This window comes from Mustela lutreola, chromosome 2 (genome assembly GCF_030435805.1).
Source record: "Mustela lutreola isolate mMusLut2 chromosome 2, mMusLut2.pri, whole genome shotgun sequence".
Classification (NCBI taxonomy): domain Eukaryota; kingdom Metazoa; phylum Chordata; class Mammalia; order Carnivora; family Mustelidae; genus Mustela; species Mustela lutreola.
The window spans coordinates 132640369-132658017 of NC_081291.1; the positions used below are offsets into that span (position 1 = coordinate 132640369).

General features: G+C 35.6%; 1 protein-coding gene across 5 annotated transcripts in view; it reads right to left on the reverse strand.

The window, feature by feature from the left end:
- The window catches only part of SERPINI1 (serpin family I member 1), a 77034-nt gene that overhangs the window by 56692 nt on the left and 2693 nt on the right, over positions 1 to 17649 (reverse strand). For 2 of the 5 annotated variants that reach the window (XM_059163550.1, XM_059163549.1), the window contains exon 2: positions 16204 to 16315. The exons of the other annotated variants lie outside the window; for them this stretch is intronic. The gene's annotated coding sequence lies outside the window, so the exon portion shown is untranslated. The remainder of the gene's footprint in view (positions 1 to 16203; positions 16316 to 17649) is intronic. 5 annotated transcript variants of the gene reach the window in all.

The following is a 17649-nucleotide window of genomic DNA, read 5'->3' on the forward strand; positions in this document are numbered from 1 at the left end:
CGCGTTCATGGCTATGACTGCCATGTTAATTATAAGGGGCATTTGCTTATCTACCTCGTCCAAAATCAGAAAGATGCCTTATCCTATGACTGATGGCCAGATATACTTACTTGGAAGTTTAATTAAAAAAAAAAAAATTAGAAAAACAGTAACACATACTCATTTTAATAGTAATAGCTAGTACTATGATCTCAGAGGTTACAGAGAAGTAAAAGATGAAAACCAAGATATTTTTAAAAAGACTATGTCATCAAATTCACATTTTATATTTGCTATAATTTCAAGTATGAACAGTGATACTGGTCCGCTTTATATATACAAGGTTCCATTCCTAACCACAGGCTTCTTATAGTTCCCACTCTTCCAACATCTCAACCTAAAATAACAGATCTTTTTATAAAGCACAATACCACAATGAGCTCATCTGAAGGAATCTAATCCTGTCATTTAATTTCTTTAAAACAAGAACCAGGTTTCACATGTAAATTGACTTTAAAATATTGAATCAGTCAGCATAATTGGTTACTTAACCATAATTGGTTACCTAACTTTACATTACTGGTTACAACTTAGAGGTGAAGGTGTGTTGCAGATTAAAAAAATCTTAACTTACTCTAAAACGAAGTCAGGTTAGTGGGACTACTACAATACCATGTGCTTTCTTTCAGTTTCTTAATTAGGAAGTGCTTCCAAACTACTGTCCTGAAATACATCATGGATTAAAATGTAACATTTTTCTGTTTACAGATACACTTATGAAATGTAGATTGGGGGTTATATGTGTACTGCTTATAGTGAGAGGTATGACCTAGTAACCTGCTAGACTTGAAAGATTAAAGTGGAAGTAGAGGAAGGAGTGGATGTGCTGAATGAATATATTTTGAAATATCAGTTCAGACAACAGCATAATGGCTCATTGTGTGGCCTGAGGCTGCAGGAAAGTTACCAATGTTGTCTTGTGAACAGCATTAAAGGAAGAAAAGCAGTAACTCAGGTAGGTCAACAAGGTTAGGTGATCAGTCACAAGGAAAGAGAAAGGGTTAGGGGGAATCCAGGAGGCACACAACTATTGGGGCCTAGGGGTGGAGGCTGGGGATAGGACACGGTCAGTTTAACCCTGAAACCCATGGATGGGCAGGTATGCAGACCAGCAATGAAAGACTGAGAAATCCTTAAGTGGAAGGAAAAGAATTTAGTTGTTCAAATCTGGGAGCACTTTAGAGTGACAGGAGGAAAATGACAAATGGTAAAAGTTGCTACAACTCGATACAACTACTGGGAACCGTAAGGGTGTGTTCAATTAACTTGTCTTGAATATAGCGATACCAGAAGTAGTTTTACTTCTGATGGATTCATCAGATTAGTGACACGTCCAGGGTGTCCCAAAGATGTGTAAATTCAGATTTTGCACTGTGGATTTTCTTAAAGGCAGGTCATAAACCTTAATGTTATTCTATGTTGACATTTAAAATATTCAAATTTGAACAGCCTCCGTATACTATAGAAAGAACAGCTTGATGCTAGAAACTGCAATTTATGAAAATATATGCTCCACAGAAGTCGGGCACTTCCAATTGCTTAAATATTTCAGTTGCATAAATAATCCAAAAGCTTGTAAACATTTTACAATTATAGACCAGTAGAGGGCTTTAAGAGGCACTTTTATCTATTCCCATTGTCGAAGTTGTGTCTCTGTAGCCAGGGGTCTGGCTGGAAGATGTAGCTCTATTGGTTGATGAATTCCCACAGCCCCCGTTTCTGGGATTTGTGGACATCCTGTGGTGATTCTAACCCTCATCCTTCTCTCTTGCCTGGATTTCATGCCTAATTAACTGATATAAAATGATTGCAGAGCTCACAAATGCTTAAACTGAGGTAAAACAAAGGTAAATGTGGCATAACTGAGTCTCTTCCCATCGGTCACTGGAAGTATAAATAGTTCCCTTGAAAAAGGAGCTTGAAGTAAGGTTCATACATGATTTCAGAGAGGAAGAAATCTACTCTGTCGGCCCCTTTCTCCCCTTTCTAAGAAAAAAAAAATCATGGACTAGCAACTGTCCTTGGAATTAAATCCAAATTAAAAGATCTGGAGGAACACGCTATCAATCACACATTCTGGTATTTCTCACCAACAGAAAGACAGCAGCACTGTTACAGAATCACTGCAGTTCCATAGAATACACACACATACACACAGAGTTCCATGAATATATATGTACATGCACACACACACACTTTTGACTAAAAGCATTAACAGTCTTCTGATACACAACCCTCATTTATCAGATATTCCAGTGACATTGGTTTTAGGCTGGTGTTTTTTAACCTTTGCTTTCACACACCTGAGGCATGGAATAAGTTCAAGAATAGACACTCTGGGGGCACCTGGGTGGCTCAGTGGGTTAAAGCCTCTGCCTTCGGCTCAGGTCATGATCTCGGGTCCTGGGATCGAGCCCCGCATCGGGCTCTCTGCTCATCAGGGAGCCTGTTTCCTCCTCTCTCTCTGCCTGCCTCTCTGCCTACTTGTGATCTCTGTCTGTCAAATAAATAAATAAAATCTTTAAAAAAAAAAAAAAAGAAAAAAAAAAAAGAATAGCCACTCTGTAGTAGACAGTGGAGGTGAGGCCAGTAAAGTTTAGGTAGTTTGAAAAAAGCCTCAAAGGTTAATGCACCCACCTCACGGCCCCTCATCCTCAAGCTTTGTGGGAGCCCAGAGTTTTAAAGAATCAGTGGTATTAAAAAAAAATCAGAATTACATTTTGAAGAAGACATTAGGGTGTCTGGCATTTACTGAGTACCTGCTATGTACTAGGCACTTACTATGTTCATTTGTTTTTTTAAATTAAACCCCTCAGTGTCATGAGACAAGAACTTTGCAAAAGAGGAAACAGAAGTTCGTTCATTTATCAACTATTTATTAAGCATCTACTATTTACCAGGCATTTTTCTAGGCATTGGGGATACAGGAGTGAACAGAAGAGACTGTCTGCCTTCGAAACTTACAACTCAGGGCCTCAGAATAGTTGTGTTAACTCACATGAGGTGAAGATGAGATCTGGAAGCAGCCCGAGTTCCACGTACTATATACCATACTTCTAGAGGACCGTCATGTCCCAATCTCTTCTGAACAATCTGGTCTTCAAGTACAAACATCCAAGACAGACTGTTTTTCACTTTAAGCAGGTACCATCTAGCATGGTCTGGGCCCTCCCAGTGGTGAGCACCGCAGGCAAGGGCCCTGCCTCGTGGAGTTTACACTGACCAGATAAATATACATGCAAATATCTTAGTGCAAACTCTGTTAAGTGCAATGAATAAAACATACTGTGCTACATGAATGATTCATGGGGGCCTACTTCCTGTTGGAGAGGAGATCAGGCAAGGCCTCTCTGAACAAGGGTCATGTAGGCTGAGAGCTAAAGGATAAGTAAGAGTTAAAGAGGGAGGCAATATTCCAGACAGAGGGAACAACCTGAAGGCGCAGGAGGCAGGACAGAGCCTTGTGATTGTGAGGAACTGAAAGAAATCAGGAAACAAAATGGAAAGAGGCCAGCTTAAGTAGGTAGGGACCAGATCATACAGGGCCTTGTAGGTAGCAAGAAGGCTGCATTTTCCCAAACTGTAGAACAATTTAAGAAGCTGATATTTACAAAATGGATTATAGGGAGTCCAGAGCAGAAGCTTAAGGACAAATTGAGTGGTTATTACAATAATTTCGGTGAAAGGAGATAGTAGCCGTATTGATGTTGGTAGAAAAGGAGCAGAAAGATTCTGGACATTCTTATTAAGACAGAGACTAGACAGGACATAGGTAATAGAAAAGATGACTTTCAGAGTTCTCCTAGGCCACTTGGGTGAGTGAGGGTGCCCTTCTCTAGATGGAGAAGGTTGGGCGAAAACAGAGAGGGTTGAGAGGTCATTAGGAATTGTGCTCCGGTTAGATAAATCTGAGATGCCTTCATGCCATGCACTTTGGGAGCTAAGGAAGCTGTTAGATAAACAAGGTTAGAGTTCAGAGCACAGGTCTGGGACAACGATATATTTGGGAGTTGTCAGCACATTTAAGACTATCAGGATGGATGAGATTTCCTGCGGGCTGTGGGGGAGATGGCCTATGGCCAAGCTCTAGGAAATTCCATTACATGTAAGACTTGGGAGGATAAAGAGAGAAAATTATCATCCATGTGAGAATAGGGCCTGGCAAAAGGGACACAAGGCATGTTTATTACTCACCTAGAAACAAAATTATATTTTAGTTTCCCTTGAAAAACAGATTCCCAGTTGGAACAATACTCTGTAGGCTGGAATAGCTGATGTATTACGTTGAACCACATGAATTGCCATTTTTTTTTTTTTTTGGCAAGTCAGAAACAGTCCAATTTTGGCAACTTCACGAAGTTCAACCTGATACTAACACATTTTGGAACAAAACCCATTTAAATCACGGTATAGTATATAGTCCTAAAATGTTGCCCTTTCACCTATGAAAAGTGATCTTTTGCTTCTATTAGAGACTCTTCTATTACCTTAGATGCTGCAAAAGACATTAAAACAAATCATACACACTAATGCTACATAACTCTTACCTATTAGTTCTACCCTGAAAGTCAGGCTGACAGCCTGAAAATGCCATTGACAACCTATCACCATATTCGGACTGCTGAGAACCCCAGTAATCTATCCCCTGGAAAGCACATTCAGCAGGGTAAGCACTTGTGACTTCATACATCTCCAATCTTCCATCTGGCTTAAGAAAATTCTCTTCACTGAGTTGTCAAGACATGTGCCCTTCTCACAACTACGCTTTTTTAGTTTTGCAGTTTTTTCCCTCTCATTTTTATCATTGAGAGGGTTTACACCATTGAATCATTGTGAATCTGTCTACACATACAAATTCAATAATAAACAGTCAAATCGTTTATTGGAAATAAAGAGGCTCTGAATAGGGCTTAAGGGCCTTACAAATAAATAAGGTGACTTTCATAGCAACAAGTTTGTCCGGGTTGTGAAGCTTACTTCCTACGTTCTAAGGCTGGATGTTTTGATAGGAATTCTGGATCCATCTGATAAATGAAATCTTAAAGGTTTTCATTGACAACTTATTCTGATGGGGAGAAAGAAGAAAACATTTCTTAAAATATCAGCTGGTGTACTATTAAACAAATACATAAAGAGAAAACTTGTGTGTTGTCAGATTTACAATCAAATGCTTGTCTTTACTTGTATAAAGATAGGAATTACTCCGGTTTGTTGTATATGGTTACTAACTCTCAGGGATGGATTGATTATTTATGCTAGTTAGCTAGCTGAACATTATGTTTCTATATGGGTAAAATACATAATTAATGTTTTGTGGCACTTAAGATGCAGTTATCAAACCAAAAACTAAAGTTTTCCAAATAGGATGACATAAAAGGAAGGTGATATGAACATAAACTAGAGCAACTAAAAAATTTTAAGACCGAAAAGAGAGGAAATGAGACAAAATTTTAAAGTTGACTTCTTTGCTCTGAAGGCAAAGGGAAATTTTTACAGACATGTATCAATGTCTCAATAAGCCATTACTTTTTATAATATGAACCAAACTGAGTACAGGTGAATAAATACAATCCCCTTAAGGTAGATTTAAATGCTTCAGTAGATTCATAATTGTTACTATCTTTTTAGGTTTCTAAGCTTGTTTTAATGTGATAAAATACATATCAAAGTTCTCCCATCTTAACCATTTTTAAGTGTATGCAATTGTTACTTTTTGAACAATTAATCTCTTACTTCTCAGACTCATTCTTCCTTAGTCATTCTTCCTTAGCCATTCCCCTTATCTCATTCTAGGGATCACAAATTGAAATGCCTACAGAAGCCAGGGGCGTAAGGTAAATGACCCTAAGTAGCCCCATAGAAGACAAAAGAGAATGGTGGTGATTGTGGAAAACTGGTATTCAAATACAGTAAACAGACACACACACACACACATACAACTTACCTGTGGGCTGACTTCTGACTTATTTTGTAATCTTTGTACAGTACTGAACAGAAGGATAAAAACTATTGTGTAACCCAAATTTTCCCTGAATCTCCGTCATTGTTACTGCCATTTCTGGGTCAGCACCTTGCCTTTGCTTCTTCCCAAGTCTATTTCTGTCCTCTCTTTATTCTTTATGTTGTGTGTTTATTTACTTGTTTCCCTTGAATCCAAATCTAATACCAACGCCATATATTCTTTTTTGTTTTTTTAAGATTTTATTTATTTATTTGACAGAGAGAAATCACAAGAAGGCAGAGAGGCAGACAGAAAGAGGAGGAAGCAGGCTCCCTGTCAAGCAGAAAGCCCAATGCGGGGATCGAACCCAGGACCCTGAGATCATGACCTGAGCCGAAGGCTGAGGCTTTAACCCACTGAGCCACCCAGGTGCCCAAGGCCATATATTCCTTTCCAGATTGTTCTACATATTTTAATTCTACACACTCAGTACAAATAGGCTCATGGCTATTCAATGTTCAGTATGGATTACATCTTTGCCAATATAAAATACCTTTTTTTTCACCAAATTAAAGCCCTTGCCTTGAATTGTGTCTTATTTTGAAAAATATGGCCACCCCATATTTTTAAATTAATTTTGTCTATTAGTGCTTTGCCACCTTTTGTCTTTAAACTGGTATCATGTTGCCTAGCTTTGTTTCTTTTAAAACCTAATAGTTTGATTTTGTTTTTCAACCAGCCTGGTAATTTCTACCTTTTAATAAAGGATTAAATCTAATAGTAATTGTAATGTATGTGTTTAGCATTTTGTCATGTTTGGCTTTTTCTTTTTACATTGATTGCATTTCTTTCCTTTGTTCTAAAATATGTATTTTCCATGAATGTGAAGGAAAAAATATCTATTGAATCCATGATTTACACAATAAGGCATTTAATATACTTTCTTATATTGCTTTTTGAAGTGATCAGAGATATTTGATCCAGAATTTTATTAACTTTTTCTTACCATAGGAATCTTGTAAGAATTAATTTTAACACCTTGTTTTAAAACAATAGCAACAACTATATAAATGTCATGTTTCATTTCATAGTCCCAATCTTGAATTCTTGATCATTATTTGGCAAGTAAGCATGTAAGTATGCATTTTTTTGTTGGTGGTGATGGTGGTATGTGTGTCTGCCTTTGTATGATGAGAAGATTGTTCTTTTGTTCTTATGCACGCCGAATCACAGCCCAGCTGGATAAGCAGTTTTGAATCGTAAACTTATCCCATTGCAATTCTATACATATTGGCCTGTTACCTTTCATTACTAAATGCTGCAGAAGGGAAGTCTGATGATAAGCTGATTTCTACTCCCTTTATTTTTCTTTGCAGTTAAGGGTCCCCCTCCCTTTCATTTTTAAATAAAAACTTACAAATGAAAAAACAACTTTAAAAAAGCATGGTTAGGGGTGCCTGGGTGGCTCAGTGGGTTAAGCCTCTGCCTTTGGCTCAGGTCATGATCTCAGGGTCCTGGAATCGAGCCCCTCATCGGGCTCTCTGCTCAGCAGGGAGCCTATTCCCCCCTCCCCCTCTGACTACTGTGATCTCTGTCAGTAAATAAATAAAATCTTAAAAATAAATAAATAAATAAGTGTGATTAAATCTTGGTCTCTGTTCATTAATTTTGCCTGGTGTTCTGAGACTAAGTTATATAAATGAGACTATTACCTTCTATTTTATCTGCTAATCTGGGTTCCTTATAATTCAATCCTCCGTAAGTCTTCCCTATATATATTCTTCAATTTTATAATATACAGTTGACCTGTGAACAATAGGGGCTCTGACCTCAGTATGGTAGATAATCTGTGCATAACTTTTGACTCCTCCAAAACTTAATTACTAATAGTCTACTGTTGACCAAAATCCTTACTGAAAACTTGAATAGTCAATTAACACATACTGTGTATATATTTATATACTCTATTTTTTCAATAAAGCCAGAGAAAATATTATGAAAATCATAAGAAACACATTTTTACAACTATATTTATCAAAAAAATTGACATATAAGTGCACCCGTACAGTTCAAACTTGTATTGATCAAGAGTCAACTATACTCACATTTTTACATGCACATTTTTAAGGCATACAGTTTAGCAGGTTTTTATGTATTCATTAAACTGTACCATCACCACTATTTAATTTTAGAACATTTCATCATCCTAGAAAGAAACCCTATAACCATTAGAAGTGACTCTACATTTCTCATGTCCCTTGGCACTAATCTATTTTGTCTTTATGGATTTGCCTATTCTGAGTATTTTACATAAAACATAGCTTGTTGTGTCTTGCTTTTTTTAACCCACTGTTTTCAAGACATTCATGTTGTAGCACCTATCAGCACCTCATTCCTTTTTATGGTCAAATAACATTCCACTGTATGGGTATACACATTCATTGAGGGGCAGTGGGCTGTTTCTGTCTTTTATTTTTGAGAAGGGGTAGGGGGTAGGGGCGAGGGGGAGAGAAAATCTTAAGCAGGATCCATCCCTGAGATCAGGATCTGAGCTGAAATAGAGAGTCAGATGCTTAAGTAAGGCACCCAATACCACCCAGGCACCCCTGTTCACACTGCTTTTTGACTATTAATTATGCTCCTATGTAACATTTGTGTACAAGTTTTTGTGTGGACATATTTTTTCAATTCTATTAGGCATATGCTTAGAGTGGAATTGCTAGTTCATGTGCTAACTATATGGTTAACATTTTGAGTACTAGCCAAATTGTTTTTCAGTGTGGCTGTACCACTTTGTAATCCCTCTAGGAGTTTATAAATGTTCAATTTTCTCTATATCCTAATACTTGTTATTGTCTATCTTTTTTATTTTAGCCATCTAATGGATATGAAATAGTATCTCATTGTGGTTGATTTGCCTTTCCCTAGTAGCCAACATTATGCATATTTTCATTTGCTTATTTGGCATCTGTGTATCTTGTTTGGAGAAAGAAATGTCTGTTCAAATCCTCTGCTTAATTTTAATTGGTTGTCTTTTATTTTTGAATTATAAAAAAGTTCTTTACGTCCTTTGGCTATAAATCTCTTCCCAAATTTTGATATTTAGATATTTAGAAATATTTTAAAATATAATTATATTTAAATCAAATGTATTATATATATAATATATATTTTATATATAATATATATTTAAATATTAAATATTTAATTTAACCGGCAATTAACACATACTTTTATATATTTACACACTATTTTTTAATAAAGCTAGAGAAATTAAGAAAATCATGTTTAGTACATTTATCAAAAAAATTGACATGTAAGTACATCTGTACAGTTCAAACTTGTATTGATCAAGAGTCAACTATACCCACATTTATAATTTTAATTTATATTTAAATATATATATACTATACATAATATATATTTAAATATTTACAAATATTTAGTCCCTTCCTGTGGTTTGTATTCTCATATTTTTTGTGTCTCTTAATCACAAAAGTTTTAAATTTGATGAAGTCCAATTTACATTTTCTTTTGGTTACTAATGCAAGATGGTGACAATTTACTCCTATGTTTTCTTCCAAGCATATTACAATTTTAGCTCTTATGTTCGGGCCCATGATCCATTTTGAGTCATAATTTTTGTACATGGTGTGATACAGGGTCCAATTTCATTATTTTGTAGGTGGATGTCCAGTTGTCTCAGTATTAGTTTTTGAAGACTATCCTTTCTCTTGACAAAAATTAATTGACTATAAAATTAAGGGTTTGTTTCTGGACTCTCAGTGCCACTCTACTAATAAGTATATGTTTAGGTACACTGCATTTTCACATAAGTTTTAAAATCTTGTCAATTTTTTAAAAAAACGATCTATTTTGATTCATAGCAATAATATTGTTTCCATCCATAAACACAAGGTATCTCTTTCAATTTATTTAGGTCTTCTTTCATCTTTTATAGTGATGTTTTGTACATTGTCTTATGTTTTTGGTATACAAGTCTTGTATTTCCTAAGCAATTTTTTGATGCTATTTCAATTGGATTAAAGTATTTTGGTTTTGGATGTTCATTGTCAGTATATAGAAATATAATTGATGTCTTTATCTTATATCCTGCAAACTTGCTGAACTTGTTCTAATAGTTCTGCGTGTGTTTATGTGTGTGTATGAATTTTTTAGAGTTGTCTATATACAAGATAATTTCATCTACGAATAAAGATGGATTTACTTCTTCCTTTCCAATCTAGATTTTTAAAATTTCTTTTTCTTGCCTAACTATGCTGGTTAGAACCTCTAGCAAAATGCTGAATAGAAAGTGAAAGCCAACGTGCTTCTTATTCCTATCTTAAAGTAAAATATTCAGTCTTTCCATTAAGAATGACATTAGCTGTTAGGTTTTTGTATATGTCCTTTATCAGGTGAGGAGATTCTTTCCTATTCTAGTTTGTTGAATGTTTTTATCAAGAAAATGAGGTGAGTTTTGTCAAATGTTTTTGTGTCTATCGAGATGATTATGTGCCTTTTATTCTACTGATACAGTGTATTACACTGATGCATTTTCATGTTAAACCAACCTTGCATTCCTGGAATAAATCCCACTTGATCATGGTATATAAGTATATAATTTTTATCTGTTGCCAGATTTGATTTGCTAGCATTTTGTTGAGGATTTTGGAGTATATATTCATATTTTCTGTTTTGGTAGTTTGTGTTTAAGTATCAATTTGCTCATTTCATCCAGGTTATATAATTTATACAACATAATTGTTCAGTGTTCCCTAACAATCTTTTATTTCTTTGAGACTGGTAGTGATGTCTCTTCTTTAGTATATTTACTTTTAAATATCATTTTCTTCTAAATTCTAATAAAGTAACTTAACTTCTTTTTCTATTGACTGGCATGGCTTCATACAATATTCAATATGCTGTTCACTATTAATTGTATTTTAAAGTTTGGGCTCTACTTTTCCATACATTGAGGTTCTTTCACTTTTACATTGATCTTATTGTACCTATCCAATATTTTGTGCAACACTTGAAAATGTTTTACAATTAGATGACACCCTTCCCAGTTTCCTGAACATTTATTTTAGCAGTAGGGAGTACTTAAATTTAGTTTTTAGTTTTCATTTGAATTTGAAGTTACAGTTCAGTTAAAATAATAGATCATGACAAAATAAAATCTAACATTTAATAAAATAATACTTATGAACAGGCCAGGTATTCTGCAGTACACTTTGTGTGAAACCTCATTATATCACCATAAATAGTCTTTGAGTCAATTACAGATTACAAAACCAAATTTGAACCCAGTTTTGTTTGACAGCAGAGCCCACATTTTTTTTTTTAAGATTTATTTATTTATTTGACAGACAGAGATCACAAGTTGGCAGAGAGGCAGGCAGAGAGAGAGGGGGAAGCAGGCTCCCTAATGAGCAGAGAGCCAGATGCGGGGCTTGATCCCAGGAATCACAACCTGTGCCGAAGGCAGAGGATTTAACCCACGGAGCCACCCAGATGCCCCGCAGAGGCCACATTCTTAACTAGTGGTTGACAAACTTTTTTAAAAGGGCTAGATAGGAAATAGTTTCGGCTCTGGGCCATATGGTCTTTGTCACAATGACTCAACTCTGCTGTTGTATCAAGAAAGCAACCTCCATAATATGTAAACGATGGGCATAGCTGTATTTCAATAAAATTTGATTTACCAAAAAAGTAGTGTGCCTGCAGCCCATAATGTGCCACCCTGTGCTCTTAACCCACATACCACACTGCCCTACTTCTTCTTCAAAGCCATCCAGATTGCCATATTAGATCAATTTCTTCCGCTTGTGGACGTCTACCATAATAGCTATTGTAATACCAGTCCTAAGTCACATATCCTTGTTTTTAAAATGTCTTCTTTTGTTAACTGTATTGACAAAAGACTATGCCAAGGAGTAAGTGACTTTATTCATTTTGTTTTATCTCTATAAGGCACCCAACCCCATATTACAGATTGTAAAAGTAGTATAGAAATGTATGTATCACCATATCTGTAGAATTTTGATAAAGCCACTCACCTGAAATCATATGATAGAAATGTAAAAATTGAAAAACAAGATGTTGATATGGAAAAGTAGACAACTGTAATACAACCGAGTTTCTACAGTAAAATCTTTGATCATGAGGCTTTTTTAATGTAGAATAACTATGTATTTGTTTCCATTTTCTTTAGTTACCACTTTTTCCTCAGACTTCCCAACCCTAAGGAATCATAGTTTATCAAAACCGTAAGTCGAAGATATGTCCTTGTAAAAATTAGTCAAAATTTAGGTAGTAATTACTGTATGGATGTTGATAATAATTTACACTTTTTAAGGAATGAGTAATAACAATAAATTCCAGGATTAAAATTTTTTAGGGTGAGCTCTTCTCTATGAAACAATGGCTTATTTTGCTTTTTCAGGCAGCTAAACACATCTTCTTTAAAAAGAACCTAATATTCAATTGTTCTTTCATTTGTTCTCAAATGCAGGCTACATGGAGATTCTTTGATACCTTGAGGATTATGGTAGTTTAAAGTAGACAGAATCATCGTTTCAGGTGTTGTTATGCCTGTAATAAAAAGCTTTGGACTAGTATTAAATGTGGTATGGGCCAGATGACCTTTAACCAGAGATACCAGCAGTCTCTGAAGAATGCCTTTGCCCAGAGACTTGAAGTTTGGTAGTCATAGATGTAAAAACTTGAGTGTAAGAAGGTTAGCATTTTCTAATCTGGGGGAAAAAATAAACATGAGGCAGAGTCAGTTAGAATGACAAGAAATATAATTTAAAGTTAACATGGTTTTAATTTTCAGACAACAGCGGAAACTATTAACTGGTTACCCCCTAATCATTCTCAAACCACTGTTCTCCTGCTTTATCCACCATAAAGGCCAAAAGTTTGTGATACCTCAGCTTCTCTTAAATAAGCTAAGGCCATCCACATGCTAGGGGCCAGCCAGCAGGTCCACAGTAGTCATTTGCAAGAGGAAGGTGTTGGGAAAGCTATTATTTCCTGATTAAAGGAAACACTCAAAAGACATACAGCAATTCCTATTCTTGCTGCCCTGAACTAGAATATGATATCTGGATCAGCAGGAATATCCTATCCATCTTGCAGCAAGCACAAGAAAGAGTATGAGGACATAAGCCTTACAACACTGAGACTCCAAACAAAAAGTAAACAACTATTTCTTGTTCTAGAATGATAAATCCTTATTGTTTTATGTTCTTCTACATAAAACTTAAAACTGAGGGGCGCCTGGGTGGCTCAGTGGATTAGGCCGCTGCCTTCGGCTCAGGTCATGATCTCAGAGTCCTGGGATCGAGTCCCGCATCGGGCTCTCTGCTCAGCGGAGAGCCTGCTTCCCTCTCTCTCTCTCTCTGCCTGCCTCTCCATCTACTTGTGATTTCTCTCTGTCAAATAAATAAATAAAATCTTAAAAAAAAAAAAAAAAACTTAAAACTGAAAGCATTTCTAAGTGACATACACTATAAAACTGTTTTTTAAAATTGTCAACTCCTTTTGGGCCATGAGTAAAAATTTGCCTTTACAGATAATCTTGATAGTAAGATTTATTCTCCTTCAAAATGTTTAACTTTATATTAGTAATTATTAGCTAAATCTCCTGTTATAATAAAAAAAAATGAATAGTTATTATTAGGCCTTTATGATTCTAGGTTATTAGCATTTTATTTTTAATATAATTTCTAAAAGTCCCCTGACTTAGTAAAACCAAAATTATACCATTGTTATGTGCCTGTAAGGATACGGATATTATAAAATTTTATCCAGTATTATATGTCAAATGATTTAGGATATAAGATATAATTTAACCTGCTTTGAACACAGAACAAGAATTTAATATCTATAAGCAATTTAGGATACTTTGTGCAGGTTTCTTAACTGGAAGATTGACTATACCTAAGAAAAAAATTAATTGCTTCAATGATTTTTAGATTGCTTTATGAAGTACACAAAAATTAAATAGCAAAATTATATATCACAATACAGTATTTTAGCACACTAGTAAAAGGTGGAAAAAATGAAGTTTATTAACTCAAGTGACATAGGGTTAAAGACCTCAAATAAAACTAGTTAGTTTTTCAAAATTTAGGTCATCAGGAAAATGATGGAAGCAAGCTGATGTGGGCAACATATCAAAAATATTCCACTGAGCTGTTTTGGGCCCATTCAAAAGAAGCCAGGATGCTAGGGAAATGGGCTTCGAGTTGTTAGGTACTCATTCAATTGCTAGATTATGCAATAGATAACACTTTGTGACACTTGAGTTACTGTTATTGAAAACTCTGGTATGAGATATAACTGAGAAAAACAGTATACTTGGGAAAATGAGATTATCAAAATAAATTCTATCTGCCTTCTTTCCCACACTAAATTAGGAGCTATGAGGAGCTCAGAAGTCTCCTTTTCTAGGCAGAACCAGGAGGAGGTCCTGAAACGGGCTGGAGCTGGAGGTACCATTCTGCTGTTATGATGTACAGAAGGCTAGCACTGTGTACTGTTAATGCCAAATCTCAGAATTCATCCCCTGCCCATGCTCACTCAAAGATGACAAATACCTCTATAATTTGGGATTAAGAAGCCTGAATCAGGCCTTCCAATGTAACCATTTCATTAAATGCTGAACATCTAAGACCAGTTAAATTTTAGTTAAGATAAAGCCTCATATTACATTTATCTGTTTTTCCCTAAATCTCTATTTCTGTGTCAAGGAAAAAAACAGTCGTAGAAAGCGTGCCTATGAATGTGCAGGGAATGTTACTTAAAAGTACGTCTTTAAGTCAGCAAAATTTTAGAGGCAAAGAGGACCAAATTCCAAAAGGCATACAATTAATAAATTTATATTTAAGGTACATTCATACGCAAGGTTGCAATTAATAGTGATGTTTGCTCTATTTGTTCACAAAGTCAAGAGTAGACACCAATATTTATATTTAGCTCACTATAAGCAAGTATTGAGGGCAGAGGGCTGCACAGGGTGTTAAAACAGATGTCTATGAAAAATTCACTCTTCTAGTTGTACTTGTTTGTGAAAAATGTAATATGATGTTTCATTACAGACTGTCAAATATTTAAAATTTGTTACCAAGTATAGACTTTATATAAGACTCTTAAATAGAAAGGTACACGAAACTCAGTTCTGAAGTCACTAAGCATCTGGTGAGGAAGACAGTTATGAATTCAGCTAACTCTAATACAAGACACAATGCTAAGCATGAAGAGTAATGCCAAAGAATATGAAGAAGGAAGGTTAATCAGTCACCAATTCTAAGCCACTCTGTATCTATTTGTATGCTGGAAAGACGTTAAAAAGCAAAGAAAAGGCAGTTAAATATCTGCTATTATTATTTACTACTAAAAAACTATCTATAATTAACTCAAATTCTCCAGGTCTTATAATAATGAAAGGAAAATAACATTTGAATTCTTCATGCTAACACTAATCAGATTAATTTGATTCTGGAAGGTTGAACGCAGAAGACAATAAATGCCCAAGCTTAAACACATTTCTACTTCCTTTCTTCTTGGCTTTTTTTTTTTTTTTTTTTTTCTTTTAAGAAATGATCAGAAAAATAGAAGAACAAATTTAGCTTTTATGGAATGAAATATATGTTTCATGAGTAAGCTTCAACAAAGGTATCTTATTTAGGTAAAATGATGTTGAGCCATAGGCTTCCCTGGCTAGAAAACGCAGACCTTGTTTGACACCAGTGGGAGAGCCCTTTCCCCTCATCCATATTCCCTATCTCTGGAATGAATTTAGAAATGTTGGCACAGAAAACTGTAGATCAGTCTTCGTAGCCCACACCATCTAAATGAAATTGGGCCCAATGGACACTTTTGCAAAGGCCAATCAGCACGAAGACATTCTCAGAAAGCCTAATGCATAGTAATTATTCTAAGGTCAACTTAACTCTTGTCTGTCAAAATGCAAAATGTCTCAATGTGTATATTAAAAAAGTCTTAGTCAGTAGTTCTAATTCAGTAAGCGGTCCTAGGGCCACTTCATGCTGAGCGTGACAAAGGATGCTCAGCACAAGCAGGAGATAGGAAAGAAGTATGTTGTCTCCAGGATCCAATAATTTAGTTACTTAAAATACACTTACCCAACTTTAAGGACTGAATTTTGGAAACATTAGAAGACTGAAAACAAAACAAAAACAAATCCTTACCTTTGTATAATAATTAACCCTCATCCCCCAAAGCACTATTTAACCTTCGAAGTTTGCTGCAGAAAGGGGTGGGAAGTATTCTTGCTCATCTTTAGGGTCTGGTTCAGGATCTCTGTTATGAAGGGGAGAAATACCTTTTACATTTTCACTTCTTCTTTTTTTTTTTTTTTTTAAAGATTTTATTTATTTATTTGACAGAGAGAGAGCACAAGTAGACAAAGAGGCAGGCAGAGAGAGAGGAGGAAGCAGGCTCCCTGCTGAGCAGAGAGCCTGACGCGGGACTCGATCCCAGGACCCTGAGATCATGACCGGAGCCGAAGGCAGTGGCTTAACCCACTGAGCCACCCAGGCACCCCGTCCAAATAATTCATCCACTCAGAAATGAATGTATACACAGAAGATCTTTTTTGCTTTATTTTAATAACCCATGATTACTCAAAATCTAATGGATTAATGTCAGTCTGACTCCAGTTTAAAATGACAACACAGGGGCACCTGGGTGGCTCAATGGGTTAAAGCCTCTGCCTTTGGCTCAGGTCATGATCCCAGGGTCCCGGGATCCAACCCCGCATGGGGCTCTCCGCTCAGGGGGAAGCCTGCTTCTCTCCCTCTCTGCCTGCCTCTCTGCCTACTTGTGATCTCTGTCTGTTAAATAAATTAAAAAAAAAGTCTTTAAAAAAAATAATAAAATGACAACACAGGAAAGTACTATCTCCAACTATAGGTATTAGGCTTCTAGAAATGATTGGGGGAAAAAGGCCATGGAACCACTTATAGGCATTTAACAAAACAGATCAAATCTTGTTACTCTTTTGCTAAGGACAGTTTCTCAAACTGTTTATCAAATAGTATTTTTCATATCTATCCCCTTCTATAAATCGCCCTCCCAACACACTAAAAACGTGTGATCTTGAATCTTTAAGTCTCACTCTTTTGTGCTGCATGCATCAGTGAATCCTCCTGTTAGAACGAGAAATCCACGCTACTCAATTATTTTCAGTCAATAAGCTTAGAGTCAGAAATTTGAATTTAAAAAAGTTCAAAACATATTATAATTTGAAATTAACCAAGTCTTTTGGCTAAAGAACAGTGATCCCCAGACCACTGTCCAGAGAGACATTCTTCACTCCGTTGGTTTTTCTTTCTCATCATATCATATGCTCACTAATAGCCATACACAAACACTAAAAATCAAGGGCAGAATAAATAATATGCTTTTAACCTAAGAAGAGCTTTACATAAAATTATAAACTGTCACAGATAAAATCATCTCAACACCAATAACATATAGTCAAGAAGTCTTCAGATTATCTGAGATTTAAAATGAACACCAATTTAAAATCTTTTGAGACAAGTTCAAAGTCACAAATACCGAAGTACTATATATTGCTAATGATTTTCTCCCTTATAAAAACATGCTCTTACTCCCAAATGATACAGGAAACC